Source organism: Microtus pennsylvanicus, chromosome 3 (assembly GCF_037038515.1).
Source record: "Microtus pennsylvanicus isolate mMicPen1 chromosome 3, mMicPen1.hap1, whole genome shotgun sequence".
NCBI classification, from domain to species: Eukaryota; Metazoa; Chordata; class Mammalia; order Rodentia; family Cricetidae; genus Microtus; species Microtus pennsylvanicus.
This window is the reverse complement of record NC_134581.1, coordinates 54,488,920-54,509,608: the sequence shown is the minus strand read 5'-3', so window position 1 is coordinate 54,509,608 and position 20,689 is coordinate 54,488,920. Positions and strand designations below refer to the sequence as shown.

The 20,689-nt window shown below is 43.6% G+C and overlaps 5 pseudogenes; all 5 read left to right on the top strand.

The window, feature by feature from the left end:
* The first annotated feature begins 4,727 nt into the window (after positions 1–4,727).
* Positions 4,728–5,182, top strand: LOC142845903 (ubiquitin-ribosomal protein eL40 fusion protein pseudogene; annotated as a pseudogene).
* A 2,934-nt stretch (positions 5,183–8,116) lies between these two features.
* On the top strand, positions 8,117–8,591 carry LOC142845897 (ubiquitin-ribosomal protein eL40 fusion protein pseudogene; annotated as a pseudogene).
* Positions 8,592–11,518: 2,927 nt separating this feature from the next.
* LOC142845895 (ubiquitin-ribosomal protein eL40 fusion protein pseudogene) lies at positions 11,519–11,993 on the top strand (annotated as a pseudogene).
* Positions 11,994–14,908: 2,915 nt separating this feature from the next.
* LOC142845894 (ubiquitin-ribosomal protein eL40 fusion protein pseudogene) lies at positions 14,909–15,383 on the top strand (annotated as a pseudogene).
* A 2,919-nt stretch (positions 15,384–18,302) lies between these two features.
* LOC142845893 (ubiquitin-ribosomal protein eL40 fusion protein pseudogene) lies at positions 18,303–18,777 on the top strand (annotated as a pseudogene).
* The last annotated feature ends 1,912 nt before the right edge of the window (positions 18,778–20,689 follow it).

Below are 20,689 nucleotides of genomic sequence, written 5' to 3'. Positions count from 1 at the left end.
GAAACGCCATAGAGTCGTGCCCATAAACATGGCTACAGCCAGTACCTCAGCCATGAGGCTGGAAAGCTAAGGAATGGACTGGATCTAGCTGGCAAAGCCACGCCTTTAGTCCTACTGAGATTGCTTGGTAAATTAAAGACTCATGTGGTCGAAAAACAGAGATACAGTAAAGAGAACATCAAAGACAAAGAAAAATTTTAAATGATTTACAGTGTTAAAATATATGCAGACTGTCATGGCCCGTGAGGGTCCAACATAAATTCCCTAATTCCTCAAACCGGCTGGAACGGAGTCGCGAGGAAAAGAACTGACACAGCTTACACCGTCATCATGGAAAATGGCCAGATCGCCATTTATTCTCCAAACATTTTATATACCCACACCAAAATTGAGCGGGGAAGGGGGAAAACACATTACGCCATTCCTTAGGTAGCCAAGTGCCTGGACTCAAATCACATCTGCATCTAGCAGTCAGGTAGGCCCTGAATTAGCATCTCTATAAGACAGCCTTCCAAATTACAAAAGGAAAGAAGCACCAAATATCTGAACTCTTAAGTCATCAGCTTCAGTCAAACATCTCTTCTCAGGTAATCCACATCTTAACAAAAGAAGCTAGGAGCAGGCATCCTGGCCTTTGATAGGGGCAGAGACAGCTTGTCTGTAGAGCTACGGGGTCAGCTCGGACCGGGCTAATGGCTTTTGTGCCATATTGAAATATGGGCCCACAGCAGACTAAAAGTTAAAATTCTTAAAGTAAACCTCTGTGACTTCAAGGTGTGGTAGCACACGCCTTTAATCCAGTGCCTAAAAGGCAAAACAGATCTCTGTGAGTTCAAGGTGTAGTAGCAAACACCTTTAATCCCAATGCCTGGGAGGCAGAGACAGGCGGATCTCTGAGAGTTCAAAGACAGCCTGATCTACAGGGTTATTCCAGGTCAAAGATATGCGCTCAAAAAGCAAAAAGTTAACTTAGGAATGTCACAGCTTAGATTCTTAAGCGCCTAGTGATTTAAAGGTGCAAATCAAAAGTGCTCCTGGATAGTAAAAAATTGCAGATTCACAATAGGACAGATTCAGACCACTAAATGAGTCACACTGTTGGATGAATGTTCGTAGGCTTGGGAGAGAGAAGAAAAAGAATATAGAGAATAAAGTTAATGGTTTAAAAAAAAAGTAAAGTCTTTAAAGAGACAGAGTACAGATAGATAAGAGATTAAAAGAAATAAAGAAAAATAAGCCACTTAAAAATGGAAAATTCACAGAGAGTCTGGATTATGTACATTGTGTTTTCTTTAAAATTTTTGACTGTGAAGGAGCTAAGTACAGAGAGACATTTCATTATATGGGCTGCCAAGTGGAACCAGAACGGATATCATGAGGGTATGATTTCAGAATTTGGGTCTAAGGATATGATGCTTTGGAGAGAGTCTTCTTTTGTTTTCACAGAGGATGAGACTCCATGGATTTCTTCTATTCTGATTTGGTACGATGGACCACGTCCTCCTGAAGGGTTGCTGTGAACATCTTCAAAAAATTACTTCACTCAACTGCCAACTGAGATGACACTGGCACACAGGTTATACCATGAAAGACCTAATTAACGACACCCCCATTCAGCAGGAAGCAGTTTGGACAGAAAAAACTGCGCCCATGTTCCCAAAATATTGTTTATAAATATTCTTTTACATTTAAAGGGGGAAATGATATAGGTATGAATAATTTGCATTGGTATGGATTTTAAGGTCAATTTTGTTATATGTATATGTATTTCCGATATTGATTAAGGTATTGTGATTGTGTAGTTCATTATTAAAATGTAATGTATAATTAAGAAATATAGGTTGTTAATGGATAATCATCGATAATAGTAAAGCTTGTAGTCATGTTAGTTAGATTTTCTAGATATATAGATATATTTTAGATAGACATTCTTCATGTCTTTAAAAGATTACAGAATAGGACATTTAATGTTTTAATAACTAAGGACTTTTCATGACAATGAGACACTTTGCTCCTGGCAGCACCGATCTACTTCAAGAGGAAGATGGGCATCGAAGAGGCTCGTTATGGAGTTTGATAGCCATTTGGGCAAGAAACTGCTCTTGCCTGGACTATTGCATAAACTGGACACAGAAAACCCGCAGAGAGAGGACTACTGAACTTGCCTAAGGTGAGATGATCTTTCGAGGTTCCTGATTCATGAAAGAGTCTGCGAGACATTCTGCAGGACACAACAGATAGTGACTGAACTGACTTTGAATTTTCCTGCTTTATGGAAATGTCTGCTGGATACCATGGGCCTGAAGGCTGAAGATGGATGCCCCAACGGTACAGAAGAACTTTGGGTGACTGTCCAGGCAGCGAGATGTCTCTGTCATTTCTAGAGTTTTGAAAGTTGCTTTTTTCTTGTTTGCTTAGGTAGTATTGTATCTTTCTGGAGTCTTTGATGGAGTTAAGAATAGTTAGTTATAGTTATAGTTTTCCTTAGTTATGATAAAGATTATTGTAACTTTTACTTGATAACTGTTTTTTTATATGTAATTTTGCTATGTTAAAGTTAAAGCCCTTTTTTTTTGTTTAAACCGAAAAAGGGGAAATGATGGAGGAAGGTCATTGGTTAAATAAAAAGAAACTGCTTGGCTCTCATTGGTTAGGAGATAGGTGGGAGGAGTAAACAGAACAAAATGCTGGGAGGAAGAGGAAGTAAGGACAGACTCGACAGCTCTCCTCTCTGGAGCAGACGCCTCAGCAGAGACGCCATGCTCCCGGATACTGGGCAGACACATGCCATGAAGCTCTGAACTAGAATCTTCCCGGTAAGACCGGTGCTCACAGATTATTAGAGATGGGTTGATTGGGATATCAGAATTAGCCAGTAAGGGCTAGAGCTAAGGGCCAAGCAGTGATTAAAAGAATACAGTGTCCGTGTAATTATTTTGGGTAAAGCTAGCTGGGCAGGCGGCTGGGGTGTTGGGGACGCAGCACCGCCACCGCCTTTATTACTACACTTCCCCCCGAAGAATTTACTGTTTATATATGTATAATATCAAGAATAATGGATGGATGGATGAAGAGATAGATGGATGGAGAGATAGATATATTGATAGATGGATAGATAGATAGATAGATAGATGATAGATAGATAAATAGATAGATAGATAGATAGATAAGATAGACGGAAAACCAATATAGATAGATAGATAGAGAGATAGATAGAGAGATAGATAGATAGATAGATAGAGAGATAGATAGAGAGATAGATAGAGACATAGAGAGATAGATAGATAGATAGATAGATAGATAGATAGAGAGAGAGATAGATAGAGAGATAGATAGAGACATAGAGAGATAGACTGACACACAGACTAATTGATGTCAGACTCTGCAAGTTTGACCCAATCTGGTACGTTATGTTGAACCGAGGTATTTCTGCCCCTCTGCAGATCATTTCAACGCCACTGTGTCCCGTGTAGGGACACCCACAGCAATGAAGCTGTGTGCACAATCTGCCTGGTAACAAACTGAAATTCCTATAGAGTTACTCTCTAATCAACAGGTCTTTTAGAACACATGTGCCCCTATTCCCCAGGCAGGTATATTACTCTGGTAGCGTCTGTGAGAAAGCAATAAGACATAAGCAGTTTACAGAAGGAAGTTGATTTGGACTGACGGGTACAGAGGGCTGAGTTCATCATGGCAGGGAGCTGATACAGCATGGAGGAGGAAGAGCTGAGAGCTCACACCAGATCCTGGAGTAGTGGGCAGGGCTCTAATGGCCAACAGGGTAGGGCTTTGAAACCTCCAATCCTACCCAGTGACGTGCCTCCTCCTTTAGCAAGGTCACAGCTAAATCTGCCCAGGGCCACACAACTGGAGATCAAAGATTCAAACGCATAACTCTAAGGGGTTAATCTCACTAAACTCAGCACAGTGTGTAAGGCTCTCAAAGACCAAAACACGTGTGTTGTAAAAAGCAGCAACACCAAGTGTGTGTCACAACCTGAAACAGCCCATAGGAATAATCGAGGACTATGACAAGTAAAACTAATGTTGCCCGGTGCTGGAGACACTAGCTTAGAATCTCAGTACTGGAGGGCCAGAGATAGGTGGATCTTGTGAGTTCAGGGCCAACCTGGTCTACAGAGCTAGTACCAAGGCAGGCTTCAGAGCTACACAGAGAAACCCTGTCTCAAAAAGTAAAAAACAAACACACAAACAAAAAAAAATCATAAAGTAACATGAGCCTGAGGCCTTTGCTGTAGTGATACTTTATTTATAATTTAATAAATAAACCTTGCCTGAAGACCAGTATGCGAAGCTAATTAATCCATGAGAGACCAGGCAATGGTGGCAAACACCTTTAATCCTAGGACTCAGGAGACGGGGGAAGGCAGAGCTCTGTGAGTTCAAGGCTACTCTGACCTACACAATATTGATCCAGAAACAGATCCAAGTGGTGGTGGCTCACACCTTTAATCCCAGTGTTTGGGATTCACACACCTTTAATCCCAGCACTAGGGAGGTGGAGCCAGGAACAATGTGGCTGGGTGGAGAGAGGATATAAAGAAGAACAGACAGGAGTTCACTGGTGTGTGGAGTCTGAACACTGGTAGAGGAAAGGTCTCTCCAGTGTCTTTCTGCTCTGCTCCTCTGATCGTCAGCTTTAACGCCAATAACTATCCCAAAAGGGTTTTGTTTTATTCTTTTTCAACGCGGCGACCAAGCGGGTTGACGCCAACATGCAGATCTTTGTGAAGACCCTGACGAACAAGACCATCACTCTTGAGGTCGAGCCCAGTGACACCATCGAGAATGTCAAGGCCAAGATCCAAGACAAGGAAGGTATCCCACCTGACCAGCAGAGGCTGCTATTTGCGGGCAAGCATCTGGAGAATGGCCGGACCCTGACCGACTACAACATCCAGGAACTGTCCACTTTGCACCAGGTGCTTCGTCTGCCTGGTGGCATCATCGAGCCGTCCCTTCGTCAGCTTGCCCAGAAGTACAACTGTGACAAGATGATCTGCCGCAAGTGCTATGCACGCCTGCACCCCCGTGCAGTCAACTGCCGCAAGAAGAAGTGCGGTCACAGCAACAACCTGCGCCCCAAGAAGAAGCTCCAATAAAGCTGCGGCCATGACTGGCCCATGACTCTGGGACCATATAAAGTCCCCTTCCATCGACTGGAAAAAAAAAAGACTTCCTTATTGCTGTACTGTGCGGGGACACCGGAGGTTGATCCTCGAGTCTCCCTCTCAGAGCTTCGGGCTGGACCACAAGCAGCAATGTCTCAGGCTCTGCAGACAAACGAAACTCAACCTTAAGCAAAACATGGGAACTCAGTTTCTACGAATCACAATGAACACCCAGGAGGCAATAACCGATGGCTTGGAAATTGTGGTCTCACCTAGAAGTCTACACAGTGAATTAATGTGCCCTATTTGTTTGGATATTATGAAGAAGACCATGACTACAAAGGAGTGTTTGCATCGGTTCTGTGCAGATTGCATTATCACAGCCCTTAGACGCGGCAACAAAGAATGCCCTACTTGTCGGAAAAAAATTAGTTTCTAAAAGATTACTAAAGCCAGACCCAAATTTTGACTTAAGTCTTAGTTTCCACCTCTGCTTGAGTCTCTCTATGTCTCCAAGTTTCATTCTCACAGTTTTTACAGAAGACACATTTGCATTGAAAAATTTAACCCTTAAGAAAGGGTTTTGAAAGAAGGAAGTAGACATTTAAGTACCTTTGTAACTAAGTCTGTCCATAATTATAAATATTTATCTGTCTGTTTTGACAGATTGGGGCCAGCTTGATGTTTTAACTTGAGTCAAGTATGAAAAGTAGTATAGATTATTAATGCATGTGTTCTGTGTATTTTCCTTGTTTTGTGATGTAATTGCTTGGATTTTGTTGTTAACATATTAAATTAGTGGTTGTGTTAAATAAATTCTCAATGTGGTTATTAATTGAGGAAAGATTTATTTATTTATTTATCATGTATCCAGTGTTCTACCTGTGTGTATGCCTGCATGACATTAGAGGGCACCAAAACTCATTATATATGATTGTGAGCCACCATGTGGTTGTTGGGACTTGAACTCAGGACCTCTGAAAGAGCTGCCGGTGCTCCTATCCACAGAACCATCTCTCCAGCACCATAATTGTTAAACACGAAGGTTACAGAATCCCTGAGAAGCCGGAACTGTTAAACAAACATAAGACTTCTTTTTCAACTCATGATATTACCTGATGATCTTATGGTACTCTAGGAAGCCAGCCCTTACCCAGGATCTCTCAGATTACTGAGCATTGTTTTCAGTCAGTAGAACCCATCCTTATGCTTATCAGAAACCCTTCCTCCCTAGGCTCTTATTCTGAGCATTGATCCTCAGTCAACAGAACCCTCCTGTGGAAGAGGTCACAGGTGCTCAGCAAAAGACACACACTAGTTAAGGGAGTTCAATGTAGCCATGCCTTAAACTTTTGTGATAATTGTCATGGCAAACTTTCCCCCCAAGAATTTACTGTTTATATATGTAAAATAACAAGAATCATGGATGGATGGATGGATGGATGGATGGATGGATGGATGATGGATAGATGGGGAGTTAGATAGATAGATGATTAGATAGATAGATAGATAGATAGATAGATAGATAGATAGATAGATAGAAAAACAGATAAAGATAGATAGATAGATATAGACAGAGAGATAGATAGAGAGATAGATAGAGACATAGAGACATAGAGAGATAGACTGCCACACAGACTAATTGATGTCAGACTCTGCAAGTTTGACCCAGTCTGGTACGTCATGTTGAACCGAGGTTTATTTCTGCCCCTCTGCAGATCATTTCACTGCCACTGTGCCCCGTGCAGGGACCCCCACAGCAATGAAGCTGTGTGCACAATCTGCCTGGTAACAAACTGAAATTCCTTCAGAGTTACTCTCTAATCAACAGGTCTTTTAGAACACATGTGCCCCTATTCCCCAGGCAGGTATGTTACTCCGATAGCGTCTGTGAGAAAGCACTAAGACAGAAGCAGTTTACAGAAGGAAGTTGATTTGGGCTGATGGGTGCAGAGGGCTGAGTTCATCATGGCAGGGAGCTGATACAGCATGGAGGAGGAAGAGCTGAGAGCTCACACCAGATCCTGGAGTAGTGGGCAGGGCTCTAATGGCCAACAGGGTAGGGCTTTGAAACCTCCAATCCTACCCAGTGACGTGCCTCCTCCTTTAGCAAGGTCACAGCTAAATCTGCCCAGGGCCACACAACTGGAGATCAAAGATTCAAACGCATAACTCTAAGGGGTTAATCTCACTAAACTCAGCACAGTGTGTAAGGCTCTCAAAGACCAAAACACGTGTGTTGTAAAAAGCAGCAACACCAAGTGTGTGTCACAACCTGAAACAGCCCATAGGAATAATCGAGGACTATGACAAGTAAAACTAATGTTGCCCGGTGGTGGAGACACTAGCTTAGAATCTCAGTACTGGAGGGGCAGAGATAGGTGGATCTTGTGAGTTCAGGGCCAACCTGGTCTACAGAGCTAGTACCAAGGCAGGCTTCAGAGCTACACAGAGAAACCCTGTCTCAAAAAGTAAAAACAAACACACAAACAAAAAAAAAATCATAAAGTAACGTGAGCCTGAGGCCTTTGCTGTAGTGATACTTTATTTATAATTTAATAAATAAACCTTGTCTGAAGACCAGTATGCGAAGCTAATTAATCCATGAGAGACCAGGCAGTGGTGGCAAACACCTTTAATCCTAGGACTCAGGAGACGGGGGAAGGCAGAGCTCTGTGAGTTCAAGGCTACTCTGACCTACACAATATTGATCCAGAAACAGATCCAGGTGGTGGTGGCTCACACCTTTAATCCCAGTGTTTGGGATTCACACACCTTTAATCCCAGCACTAGGGAGGTGGAGCCAGGAACAATCTGGCTGGGTGGAGAGAGGATATAAAGAAGAACAGACAGGAGTTCACTGGTGTGTGGAGTCTGAACACTGGTAGAGGAAAGGTCTCTCCAGTGTCTTGCTGCTCTGCTCCTCTGATCGTCAGCTTTAACGCCAATAACTATCCCAAAAGGGTTTTGTTTTATTCTTTTTCAACGCGGCGACCGAGCGGGTTGACGCCAACATGCAGATCTTTGTGAAGACCCTGACGAACAAGACCATCACTCTTGAGGTCGAGCCCAGTGACACCATCGAGAATGTCAAGGCCAAGATCCAAGACAAGGAAGGTATCCCACCTGACCAGCAGAGGCTGCTATTTGCGGGCAAGCATCTGGAGAATGGCCGGACCCTGACCGACTACAACATCCAGGAACTGTCCACTTTGCACCAGGTGCTTCGTCTGCCTGGTGGCATCATCGAGCCGTCCCTTCGTCAGCTTGCCCAGAAGTACAACTGTGACAAGATGATCTGCCGCAAGTGCTATGCACGCCTGCACCCCCGTGCAGTCAACTGCCGCAAGAAGAAGTGCGGTCACAGCAACAACCTGCGCCCCAAGAAGAAGCTCCAATAAAGCTGCGGCCATGACTGGCCCATGACTCTGGGACCATATAAAGTCCCCTTCCATCGACTGGAAAAAAAAAAGACTTCCTTATTGCTGTACTGTGCGGGGGACACCGGAGGTTGATCCTCGAGTCTGGCTCTCAGAGCTTCGGGCTGGACCACAAGCAGCAATGTCTCAGGCTCTGCAGACAAACGAAACTCAACCTTAAGCAAAACATGGGAACTCAGTTTCTACGAATCACAATGAACACCCAGGAGGCAATAACCGATGGCTTGGAGATTGTGGTCTCACCTAGAAGTCTACACAGTGAATTAATGTGCCCTATTTGTTTGGATATTATGAAGAAGACCATGACTACAAAGGAGTGTTTGCATCGGTTCTGTGCAGATTGCATTATCACAGCCCTTAGACGTGGCAACAAAGAATGCCCTACTTGTCGGAAAAAAATTAGTTTCTAAAAGATTACTAAAGCCAGACCCAAATTTTGACTTAAGTCTTAGTTTCCACCTCTGCTTGAGTCTCTCTATGTCTCCAAGTTTCATTCTCACAGTTTTTACAGAAGACACATTTGCATTGAAAAATTTAACCCTTAAGAAAGGGTTTTGAAAGAAGGAAGTAGACATTTAAGTACCTTTGTAACTAAGTCTGTCCATAATTATAAATATTTATCTGTCTGTTTTGACAGATTGGGGCCAGCTTGATGTTTTAACTTGAGTCAAGTATGAAAAGTAGTATAGATTATTAATGCATGTGTTCTGTGTATTTTCCTTGTTTTGTGATGTAATTGCTTGGATTTTGTTGTTAACATATTAAATTAGTGGTTGTGTTAAATAAATTCTCAATGTGGTTATTAATTGAGGAAAGATTTATTTATTTATTTATCATGTATCCAGTGTTCTACCTGTGTGTATGCCTGCATGACATTAGAGGGCACCAAAACTCATTATATATGATTGTGAGCCACCATGTGGTTGTTGGGACTTGAACTCAGGACCTCTGAAAGAGCTGCCGGTGCTCCTATCCACAGAACCATCTCTCCAGCACCATAATTGTTAAACACGAAGGTTACAGAATCCCTGAGAAGCCGGAACTGTTAAACAAACATAAGACTTCTTTTTCAACTCATGATATTACCTGATGATCTTATGGTACTCTAGGAAGCCAGCCCTTACCCAGGATCTCTCAGATTACTGAGCATTGTTTTCAGTCAGTAGAACCCATCCTTATGCTTATCAGAAACCCTTCCTCCCTAGGCTCTTATTCTGAGCATTGATCCTCAGTCAACAGAACCCTCCTGTGGAAGAGGTCACAGGTGCTCAGCAAAAGACACACACTAGTTAAGGGAGTTCAATGTAGCCATGCCTTAAACTTTTGTGATAATTGTCATGGCAAACTTTCCCCCCAAGAATTTACTGTTTATATATGTAAAATAACAAGAATCATGGATGGATGGATGGATGGATGGATGGATGGATGGATGGATGATGGATAGATGGGGAGTTAGATAGATAGATGATTAGATAGATAGATAGATAGATAGATAGATAGATAGATAGATAGAAAAACAGATAAAGATAGATAGATAGATATAGACAGAGAGATAGATAGAGAGATAGATAGAGACATAGAGACATAGAGAGATAGACTGCCACACAGACTAATTGATGTCAGACTCTGCAAGTTTGACCCAGTCTGGTACGTCATGTTGAACTGAGGTTTATTTCTGCCCCTCTGCAGATCATTTCACTGCCACTGTGCCCCGTGCAGGGACCCCCACAGCAATGAAGCTGTGTGCACAATCTGCCTGGTAACAAACTGAAATTCCTTCAGAGTTACTCTCTAATCAACAGGTCTTTTAGAACACATGTGCCCCTATTCCCCAGGCAGGTATGTTACTCCGATAGCGTCTGTGAGAAAGCACTAAGACAGAAGCAGTTTACAGAAGGAAGTTGATTTGGGCTGATGGGTGCAGAGGGCTGAGTTCATCATGGCAGGGAGCTGATACAGCATGGAGGAGGAAGAGCTGAGAGCTCACACCAGATCCTGGAGTAGTGGGCAGGGCTCTAATGGCCAACAGGGTAGGGCTTTGAAACCTCCAATCCTACCCAGTGACGTGCCTCCTCCTTTAGCAAGGTCACAGCTAAATCTGCCCAGGGCCACACAACTGGAGATCAAAGATTCAAACGCATAACTCTAAGGGGTTAATCTCACTAAACTCAGCACAGTGTGTAAGGCTCTCAAAGACCAAAACACGTGTGTTGTAAAAAGCAGCAACACCAAGTGTGTGTCACAACCTGAAACAGCCCATAGGAATAATCGAGGACTATGACAAGTAAAACTAATGTTGCCCGGTGGTGGAGACACTAGCTTAGAATCTCAGTACTGGAGGGGCAGAGATAGGTGGATCTTGTGAGTTCAGGGCCAACCTGGTCTACAGAGCTAGTACCAAGGCAGGCTTCAGAGCTACACAGAGAAACCCTGTCTCAAAAAGTAAAAAACAAACACACAAACAAAAAAAAACCATAAAGTAACGTGAGCCTGAGGCCTTTGCTGTAGTGATACTTTATTTATAATTTAATAAATAAAGATTGCCTGAAGGCCAGTTAATTAATCCATGAGAGACCAGGCAGTGGTGGCAAACACCTTTAATCCTAGGACTCAGGAGACGGGGGAAGGCAGAGCTCTGTGAGTTCAAGGCTACTCTGACCTACACAATATTGATCCAGAAACAGATCCAGGTGGTGGTGGCTCACACCTTTAATCCCAGTGTTTGGGATTCACACACCTTTAATCCCAGCACTAGGGAGGTGGAGCCAGGAACAATCTGGCTGGGTGGAGAGAGGATATAAAGAAGAACAGACAGGAGTTCACTGGTGTGTGGAGTCTGAACACTGGTAGAGGAAAGGTCTCTCCAGTGTCTTGCTGCTCTGCTCCTCTGATCGTCAGCTTTAACGCCAATAACTATCCCAAAAGGGTTTTGTTTTATTCTTTTTCAACGCGGCGACCGAGCGGGTTGACGCCAACATGCAGATCTTTGTGAAGACCCTGACGAACAAGACCATCACTCTTGAGGTCGAGCCCAGTGACACCATCGAGAATGTCAAGGCCAAGATCCAAGACAAGGAAGGTATCCCACCTGACCAGCAGAGGCTGCTATTTGCGGGCAAGCATCTGGAGAATGGCCGGACCCTGACCGACTACAACATCCAGGAACTGTCCACTTTGCACCAGGTGCTTCGTCTGCCTGGTGGCATCATCGAGCCGTCCCTTCGTCAGCTTGCCCAGAAGTACAACTGTGACAAGATGATCTGCCGCAAGTGCTATGCACGCCTGCACCCCCGTGCAGTCAACTGCCGCAAGAAGAAGTGCGGTCACAGCAACAACCTGCGCCCCAAGAAGAAGCTCCAATAAAGCTGCGGCCATGACTGGCCCATGACTCTGGGACCATATAAAGTCCCCTTCCATCGACTGGAAAAAAAAAAGACTTCCTTATTGCTGTACTGTGCGGGGGACACCGGAGGTTGATCCTCGAGTCTGGCTCTCAGAGCTTCGGGCTGGACCACAAGCAGCAATGTCTCAGGCTCTGCAGACAAACGAAACTCAACCTTAAGCAAAACATGGGAACTCAGTTTCTACGAATCACAATGAACACCCAGGAGGCAATAACCGATGGCTTGGAGATTGTGGTCTCACCTAGAAGTCTACACAGTGAATTAATGTGCCCTATTTGTTTGGATATTATGAAGAAGACCATGACTACAAAGGAGTGTTTGCATCGGTTCTGTGCAGATTGCATTATCACAGCCCTTAGACGTGGCAACAAAGAATGCCCTACTTGTCGGAAAAAAATTAGTTTCTAAAAGATTACTAAAGCCAGACCCAAATTTTGACTTAAGTCTTAGTTTCCACCTCTGCTTGAGTCTCTCTATGTCTCCAAGTTTCATTCTCACAGTTTTTACAGAAGACACATTTGCATTGAAAAATTTAACCCTTAAGAAAGGGTTTTGAAAGAAGGAAGTAGACATTTAAGTACCTTTGTAACTAAGTCTGTCCATAATTATAAATATTTATCTGTCTGTTTTGACAGATTGGGGCCAGCTTGATGTTTTAACTTGAGTCAAGTATGAAAAGTAGTATAGATTATTAATGCATGTGTTCTGTGTATTTTCCTTGTTTTGTGATGTAATTGCTTGGATTTTGTTGTTAACATATTAAATTAGTGGTTGTGTTAAATAAATTCTCAATGTGGTTATTAATTGAGGAAAGATTTATTTATTTATTTATCATGTATCCAGTGTTCTACCTGTGTGTATGCCTGCATGACATTAGAGGGCACCAAAACTCATTATATATGATTGTGAGCCACCATGTGGTTGTTGGGACTTGAACTCAGGACCTCTGAAAGAGCTGCCGGTGCTCCTATCCACAGAACCATCTCTCCAGCACCATAATTGTTAAACACGAAGGTTACAGAATCCCTGAGAAGCCGGAACTGTTAAACAAACATAAGACTTCTTTTTCAACTCATGATATTACCTGATGATCTTATGGTACTCTAGGAAGCCAGCCCTTACCCAGGATCTCTCAGATTACTGAGCATTGTTTTCAGTCAGTAGAACCCATCCTTATGCTTATCAGAAACCCTTCCTCCCTAGGCTCTTATTCTGAGCATTGATCCTCAGTCAACAGAACCCTCCTGTGGAAGAGGTCACAGGTGCTCAGCAAAAGACACACACTAGTTAAGGGAGTTCAATGTAGCCATGCCTTAAACTTTTGTGATAATTGTCATGGCAAACTTTCCCCCCAAGAATTTACTGTTTATATATGTAAAATAACAAGAATCATGGATGGATGGATGGATGGATGGATGGATGATGGATAGATGGGGAGTTAGATAGATAGATGATTAGATAGATAGATAGATAGATAGATAGATAGATAGATAGATAGAAAAACAGATAAAGATAGATAGATAGATATAGACAGAGAGATAGATAGAGAGATAGATAGAGACATAGAGACATAGAGAGATAGACTGCCACACAGACTAATTGATGTCAGACTCTGCAAGTTTGACCCAGTCTGGTACGTCATGTTGAACCGAGGTTTATTTCTGCCCCTCTGCAGATCATTTCACTGCCACTGTGCCCCGTGCAGGGACCCCCACAGCAATGAAGCTGTGTGCACAATCTGCCTGGTAACAAACTGAAATTCCTTCAGAGTTACTCTCTAATCAACAGGTCTTTTAGAACACATGTGCCCCTATTCCCCAGGCAGGTATGTTACTCCGATAGCGTCTGTGAGAAAGCACTAAGACAGAAGCAGTTTACAGAAGGAAGTTGATTTGGGCTGATGGGTGCAGAGGGCTGAGTTCATCATGGCAGGGAGCTGATACAGCATGGAGGAGGAAGAGCTGAGAGCTCACACCAGATCCTGGAGTAGTGGGCAGGGCTCTAATGGCCAACAGGGTAGGGCTTTGAAACCTCCAATCCTACCCAGTGACGTGCCTCCTCCTTTAGCAAGGTCACAGCTAAATCTGCCCAGGGCCACACAACTGGAGATCAAAGATTCAAACGCATAACTCTAAGGGGTTAATCTCACTAAACTCAGCACAGTGTGTAAGGCTCTCAAAGACCAAAACACGTGTGTTGTAAAAAGCAGCAACACCAAGTGTGTGTCACAACCTGAAACAGCCCATAGGAATAATCGAGGACTATGACAAGTAAAACTAATGTTGCCCGGTGGTGGAGACACTAGCTTAGAATCTCAGTACTGGAGGGGCAGAGATAGGTGGATCTTGTGAGTTCAGGGCCAACCTGGTCTACAGAGCTAGTACCAAGGCAGGCTTCAGAGCTACACAGAGAAACCCTGTCTCAAAAAGTAAAAAACAAACACACAAACAAAAAAAAACCATAAAGTAACGTGAGCCTGAGGCCTTTGCTGTAGTGATACTTTATTTATAATTTAATAAATAAAGATTGCCTGAAGGCCAGTTAATTAATCCATGAGAGACCAGGCAGTGGTGGCAAACACCTTTAATCCTAGGACTCAGGAGACGGGGGAAGGCAGAGCTCTGTGAGTTCAAGGCTACTCTGACCTACACAATATTGATCCAGAAACAGATCCAGGTGGTGGTGGCTCACACCTTTAATCCCAGTGTTTGGGATTCACACACCTTTAATCCCAGCACTAGGGAGGTGGAGCCAGGAACAATCTGGCTGGGTGGAGAGAGGATATAAAGAAGAACAGACAGGAGTTCACTGGTGTGTGGAGTCTGAACACTGGTAGAGGAAAGGTCTCTCCAGTGTCTTGCTGCTCTGCTCCTCTGATCGTCAGCTTTAACGCCAATAACTATCCCAAAAGGGTTTTGTTTTATTCTTTTTCAACGCGGCGACCGAGCGGGTTGACGCCAACATGCAGATCTTTGTGAAGACCCTGACGAACAAGACCATCACTCTTGAGGTCGAGCCCAGTGACACCATCGAGAATGTCAAGGCCAAGATCCAAGACAAGGAAGGTATCCCACCTGACCAGCAGAGGCTGCTATTTGCGGGCAAGCATCTGGAGAATGGCCGGACCCTGACCGACTACAACATCCAGGAACTGTCCACTTTGCACCAGGTGCTTCGTCTGCCTGGTGGCATCATCGAGCCGTCCCTTCGTCAGCTTGCCCAGAAGTACAACTGTGACAAGATGATCTGCCGCAAGTGCTATGCACGCCTGCACCCCCGTGCAGTCAACTGCCGCAAGAAGAAGTGCGGTCACAGCAACAACCTGCGCCCCAAGAAGAAGCTCCAATAAAGCTGCGGCCATGACTGGCCCATGACTCTGGGACCATATAAAGTCCCCTTCCATCGACTGGAAAAAAAAAAGACTTCCTTATTGCTGTACTGTGCGGGGGACACCGGAGGTTGATCCTCGAGTCTGGCTCTCAGAGCTTCGGGCTGGACCACAAGCAGCAATGTCTCAGGCTCTGCAGACAAACGAAACTCAACCTTAAGCAAAACATGGGAACTCAGTTTCTACGAATCACAATGAACACCCAGGAGGCAATAACCGATGGCTTGGAGATTGTGGTCTCACCTAGAAGTCTACACAGTGAATTAATGTGCCCTATTTGTTTGGATATTATGAAGAAGACCATGACTACAAAGGAGTGTTTGCATCGGTTCTGTGCAGATTGCATTATCACAGCCCTTAGACGTGGCAACAAAGAATGCCCTACTTGTCGGAAAAAAATTAGTTTCTAAAAGATTACTAAAGCCAGACCCAAATTTTGACTTAAGTCTTAGTTTCCACCTCTGCTTGAGTCTCTCTATGTCTCCAAGTTTCATTCTCACAGTTTTTACAGAAGACACATTTGCATTGAAAAATTTAACCCTTAAGAAAGGGTTTTGAAAGAAGGAAGTAGACATTTAAGTACCTTTGTAACTAAGTCTGTCCATAATTATAAATATTTATCTGTCTGTTTTGACAGATTGGGGCCAGCTTGATGTTTTAACTTGAGTCAAGTATGAAAAGTAGTATAGATTATTAATGCATGTGTTCTGTGTATTTTCCTTGTTTTGTGATGTAATTGCTTGGATTTTGTTGTTAACATATTAAATTAGTGGTTGTGTTAAATAAATTCTCAATGTGGTTATTAATTGAGGAAAGATTTATTTATTTATTTATCATGTATCCAGTGTTCTACCTGTGTGTATGCCTGCATGACATTAGAGGGCACCAAAACTCATTATATATGATTGTGAGCCACCATGTGGTTGTTGGGACTTGAACTCAGGACCTCTGAAAGAGCTGCCGGTGCTCCTATCCACAGAACCATCTCTCCAGCACCATAATTGTTAAACACGAAGGTTACAGAATCCCTGAGAAGCCGGAACTGTTAAACAAACATAAGACTTCTTTTTCAACTCATGATATTACCTGATGATCTTATGGTACTCTAGGAAGCCAGCCCTTACCCAGGATCTCTCAGATTACTGAGCATTGTTTTCAGTCAGTAGAACCCATCCTTATGCTTATCAGAAACCCTTCCTCCCTAGGCTCTTATTCTGAGCATTGATCCTCAGTCAACAGAACCCTCCTGTGGAAGAGGTCACAGGTGCTCAGCAAAAGACACACACTAGTTAAGGGAGTTCAATGTAGCCATGCCTTAAACTTTTGTGATAATTGTCATGGCAAACTTTCCCCCCAAGAATTTACTGTTTATATATGTAAAATAACAAGAATCATGGATGGATGGATGGATGGATGGATGGATGGATGGATGATGGATAGATGGGGAGTTAGATAGATAGATGATTAGATAGATAGATAGATAGATAGATAGATAGATAGATAGAAAAACAGATAAAGATAGATAGATAGATATAGACAGAGAGATAGATAGAGAGATAGATAGAGACATAGAGACATAGAGAGATAGACTGCCACACAGACTAATTGATGTCAGACTCTGCAAGTTTGACCCAGTCTGGTACGTCATGTTGAACTGAGGTTTATTTCTGCCCCTCTGCAGATCATTTCACTGCCACTGTGCCCCGTGCAGGGACCCCCACAGCAATGAAGCTGTGTGCACAATCTGCCTGGTAACAAACTGAAATTCCTTCAGAGTTACTCTCTAATCAACAGGTCTTTTAGAACACATGTGCCCCTATTCCCCAGGCAGGTATGTTACTCCGATAGCGTCTGTGAGAAAGCACTAAGACAGAAGCAGTTTACAGAAGGAAGTTGATTTGGGCTGATGGGTGCAGAGGGCTGAGTTCATCATGGCAGGGAGCTGATACAGCATGGAGGAGGAAGAGCTGAGAGCTCACACCAGATCCTGGAGTAGTGGGCAGGGCTCTAATGGCCAACAGGGTAGGGCTTTGAAACCTCCAATCCTACCCAGTGACGTGCCTCCTCCTTTAGCAAGGTCACAGCTAAATCTGCCCAGGGCCACACAACTGGAGATCAAAGATTCAAACGCATAACTCTAAGGGGTTAATCTCACTAAACTCAGCACAGTGTGTAAGGCTCTCAAAGACCAAAACACGTGTGTTGTAAAAAGCAGCAACACCAAGTGTGTGTCACAACCTGAAACAGCCCATAGGAATAATCGAGGACTATGACAAGTAAAACTAATGTTGCCCGGTGGTGGAGACACTAGCTTAGAATCTCAGTACTGGAGGGGCAGAGATAGGTGGATCTTGTGAGTTCAGGGCCAACCTGGTCTACAGAGCTAGTACCAAGGCAGGCTTCAGAGCTACACAGAGAAACCCTGTCTCAAAAAGTAAAAAACAAACACACAAACAAAAAAAAACCATAAAGTAACGTGAGCCTGAGGCCTTTGCTGTAGTGATACTTTATTTATAATTTAATAAATAAAGATTGCCTGAAGGCCAGTTAATTAATCCATGAGAGACCAGGCAGTGGTGGCAAACACCTTTAATCCTAGGACTCAGGAGACGGGGGAAGGCAGAGCTCTGTGAGTTCAAGGCTACTCTGACCTACACAATATTGATCCAGAAACAGATCCAGGTGGTGGTGGCTCACACCTTTAATCCCAGTGTTTGGGATTCACACACCTTTAATCCCAGCACTAGGGAGGTGGAGCCAGGAACAATCTGGCTGGGTGGAGAGAGGATATAAAGAAGAACAGACAGGAGTTCACTGGTGTGTGGAGTCTGAACACTGGTAGAGGAAAGGTCTCTCCAGTGTCTTGCTGCTCTGCTCCTCTGATCGTCAGCTTTAACGCCAATAACTATCCCAAAAGGGTTTTGTTTTATTCTTTTTCAACGCGGCGACCGAGCGGGTTGACGCCAACATGCAGATCTTTGTGAAGACCCTGACGAACAAGACCATCACTCTTGAGGTCGAGCCCAGTGACACCATCGAGAATGTCAAGGCCAAGATCCAAGACAAGGAAGGTATCCCACCTGACCAGCAGAGGCTGCTATTTGCGGGCAAGCATCTGGAGAATGGCCGGACCCTGACCGACTACAACATCCAGGAACTGTCCACTTTGCACCAGGTGCTTCGTCTGCCTGGTGGCATCATCGAGCCGTCCCTTCGTCAGCTTGCCCAGAAGTACAACTGTGACAAGATGATCTGCCGCAAGTGCTATGCACGCCTGCACCCCCGTGCAGTCAACTGCCGCAAGAAGAAGTGCGGTCACAGCAACAACCTGCGCCCCAAGAAGAAGCTCCAATAAAGCTGCGGCCATGACTGGCCCATGACTCTGGGACCATATAAAGTCCCCTTCCATCGACTGGAAAAAAAAAAGACTTCCTTATTGCTGTACTGTGCGGGGGACACCGGAGGTTGATCCTCGAGTCTGGCTCTCAGAGCTTCGGGCTGGACCACAAGCAGCAATGTCTCAGGCTCTGCAGACAAACGAAACTCAACCTTAAGCAAAACATGGGAACTCAGTTTCTACGAATCACAATGAACACCCAGGAGGCAATAACCGATGGCTTGGAGATTGTGGTCTCACCTAGAAGTCTACACAGTGAATTAATGTGCCCTATTTGTTTGGATATTATGAAGAAGACCATGACTACAAAGGAGTGTTTGCATCGGTTCTGTGCAGATTGCATTATCACAGCCCTTAGACGTGGCAACAAAGAATGCCCTACTTGTCGGAAAAAAATTAGTTTCTAAAAGATTACTAAAGCCAGACCCAAATTTTGACTTAAGTCTTAGTTTCCACCTCTGCTTGAGTCTCTCTATGTCTCCAAGTTTCATTCTCACAGTTTTTACAGAAGACACATTTGCATTGAAAAATTTAACCCTTAAGAAAGGGTTTTGAAAGAAGGAAGTAGACATTTAAGTACCTTTGTAACTAAGTCTGTCCATAATTATAAATATTTATCTGTCTGTTTTGACAGATTGGGGCCAGCTTGATGTTTTAACTTGAGTCAAGTATGAAAAGTAGTATAGATTATTAATGCATGTGTTCTGTGTATTTTCCTTGTTTTGTGATGTAATTGCTTGGATTTTGTTGTTAACATATTAAATTAGTGGTTGTGTTAAATAAATTCTCAATGTGGTTATTAATTGAGGAAAGATTTATTTATTTATTTATCATGTATCCAGTGTTCTACCTGTGTGTATGCCTGCATGACATTAGAGGGCACCAAAACTCATTATATATGATTGTGAGCCACCATGTGGTTGTTGGGACTTGAACTCAGGACCTCTGAAAGAGCTGCCGGTGCTCCTATCCACAGAACCATCTCTCCAGCACCATAATTGTTAAACACGAAGGTTACAGAATCCCTGAGAAGCCGGAACTGTTAAACAAACATAAGACTTCTTTTTTAACTCATGATATTACCTGATGATCTTATGGTACTCTAGGAAGCCAGCCCTTACCCAGGATCTCTCAGATTACTGAGCATTGTTTTCAGTCAGTAGAACCCATCCTTATGCTTATCAGAAACCCTTCCTCCCTAGGCTCTTATTCTGAGCATTGATCCTCAGTCAACAGAACCCTCCTGTGGAAGAGGTCACAGGTGCTCAGCAAAAGACACACACTAGTTAAGGGAGTTCAATGTAGCCATGCCTTAAACTTTTGTGATAATTGTCATGGCAAACTTTCCCCCCAAGAATTTACTGTTTATATATGTAAAATAACAAGAATCATGGATGGATGGATGGATGGATGGATGGATGGATGGATGATGGATAGATGGGGAGTTAGATAGATAGATGATTAGATAGATAGATAGATAGATAGATAGATAGATAGATAGATAGATAGAAAAACAGATAAAGATAGATAGATAGATATAGACAGAGAGATAGATAGAGAGATAGATAGAGACATAGAGACATAGAGAGATAGACTGCCACACAGACTAATTGATGTCAGACTCTGCAAGTTTGACCCAGTCTGGTACGTCATGTTGAACCGAGGTTTATTTCTGCCCCTCTGCAGATCATTTCACTGCCACTGTGCCCCGTGCAGGGACCCCCACAGCAATGAAGCTGTGTGCACAATCTGCCTGGTAACAAACTGAAATTCCTTCAGAGTTACTCTCTAATCAACAGGTCTTTTAGAACACATGTGCCCCTATTCCCCAGGCAGGTATGTTACTCCGATAGCGTCTGTGAGAAAGCAGTAAGACAGAAGCAGTTTACAGAAGGAAGTTGATTTGGGCTGACGGGTGCAGAGGG